The sequence below is a fragment of the Cynoglossus semilaevis genome, chromosome 17 (assembly GCF_000523025.1).
Source record: "Cynoglossus semilaevis isolate Cse_v1.0 chromosome 17, Cse_v1.0, whole genome shotgun sequence".
Taxonomy (NCBI): Eukaryota; Metazoa; Chordata; class Actinopteri; order Pleuronectiformes; family Cynoglossidae; genus Cynoglossus; species Cynoglossus semilaevis.
The window spans coordinates 16,138,181-16,140,214 of NC_024323.1; the positions used below are offsets into that span (position 1 = coordinate 16,138,181).

General features: G+C 47.6%; 1 protein-coding gene across 1 annotated transcript in view; it reads right to left on the bottom strand.

Moving 5' to 3' along the window:
- plppr2a (phospholipid phosphatase related 2a) overlaps positions 1–2,034 on the bottom strand; it is a 63,031-nt gene that overhangs the window by 49,803 nt on the left and 11,194 nt on the right. The window lies entirely within an intron of this gene.

A 2,034-nucleotide genomic window follows, 5' to 3' on the forward strand; every position in this document is an offset into this window, starting at 1 on the left:
CCTCTCTCCCCCATAGCGACTGTGATGACATGTATTTGCCTCGTTCCTCCCCCGTCCCTCCCCCTGTCCCTCCCCCGTCCCTCCCCCCTTCTTCAGTGTGTATCAATCAGTAATGTTTGTGGTTTTGCTGATGTCATTATGAAAATATAAAAACCACGGCCCAGACGAGAGCGTGAGGTGGAGAGGCCGTGGTTGGACTGCTGTCATTGGACAGCGGTTGATGACATCACTTCCTTTTTACATCAACACGTGTGTAAAGACACTAATGTTCACTGTGGAAGAACGGGGCGTTGAGAAAAAAATAAATAAATAAGAATGTTGACCTTTGACATATCATGAAAAAAACACCTGCTGTTTGTCTGTTCTTTCAACACCGTGGACCACAGACCAGGTGAGGTTGGTCTGATGGACCAGTGGCCAACTTCTACCATCGCACCTCGTCTCTACACAGTTTCACCAACGACAATAAAAACGTCCATTAGATCAAAAATGATGAAACAGCTTTAAATATATACATATAAATATATAAATGATACAACATGCAGCAGTAAGTTATAAACTCCAGTTAAATTATCTCTGTTTTCATCTTCGTGTTCCTTCTTTTGTCCATGAGTCAAAACTGGGTCAAGACTGAAACAACATTAACGGAAAAGGGGGGAGCAGTGAAGGGGGGGGGGGTTCACTCAGCTCTAACTTGATCTAAAGCTGCAAACAAAGCATCTCTTTGAGAGACACACCTCTCTGCCCTTCACACACACACACACACACATCTGTGTACTGTACACACGACGCAGGGACATAAAAACCTCATTGTTTTCCAGCAGAATATTAGATTTGACATGTCAGATTACAGACATGTTGTTCCTCTCAGTGACCTCTCAGTGACCTCTCAGTGACCCCTCAGTGACCTCTGGGATCAGACCAAGGTGACACTGTGGACATTTCTGCTGCTGCAGCACAGCTTCATAACCAGGTCAGAGAGAAAGTAGGTCAACGTGAAAGGACCAAAACTGAAGGGGGGGGGTAGAGGAGGAGGAGGGGGGTGGAGGAGGGCAGTGTGCTGACGGAGGGATCGATGGAGATTATGGACCAGTGGAAGCTGCTGGTCAGCAGAGCAGAAACCAGGCTCCTCTGATACAGGGGGGCAGAAGAGGGGCAGAGGGGTGAGACAGGGGCATTGACTGTAGTCCTGCAGTATATGGTGTTGTTGCCCCTGTGTGGGGTGGACAGTATACAGCCGCAGCGCAAACACACCTGTCCACACAGCCTGCAGTGCTGACATGACCTACTTTATGGTGCGTGAACCAGATGGGACACATACCAGGAGTTGAATAACAAATAAAGATCTGATGACAGGATCTGATGAGAAGCCACATTAACTCCGTCCGTACAGAGTTACACGATGGAGTCACAGAGGAGTCAGGGCGGGGGTATCACTACCTACACCTGCCTCCGTTCAAGGGCAATCGTTATCATAAATCATAAATCTGGAGCTACTGCGACACTGAACTAATCTGAAACACTCAGCACCAGAACCAGAACCACCAGCAGCAGCAGCAGCAGGTGTTGACTTTAGTGGTTGTTGTTGTTTGTTGTGGAGGCGGCTCTTCTGATTGGCCACCACAGATTCCTGGTTTGTAAAACCAGTCTGATTAAATGTGTAATTGAAGTGCCCTGATTTGACTGGAGTGGGGGGGTGACATTGACCCCCCACCCCCCCCCACAGCAGAGTCCTGTTCGTCCTCACTGGGTCATGCGTGCGTAGACGAACAAAAGACGTTATTGTCCCGCGGACGAGGAAATACCACTGACTTTGATCTGCTGCTGATAAACACCTTATGTTCAAGGTGTAATCAAATACAAGACATGAAACTGTGTGTGTGTGTGTGTGTGTGTGTGTGTGTGTGTGTGTGTGTGAGGAAACAGAGAAGCCAGGGAAATAAGATGAACAAAAAGTAAAGAAAAGAATCCTGATCATCTCTGGGTTCATCTTTAACTCTTTCCTCCTCAGTACCAACGCTCAGGAGGGAAACC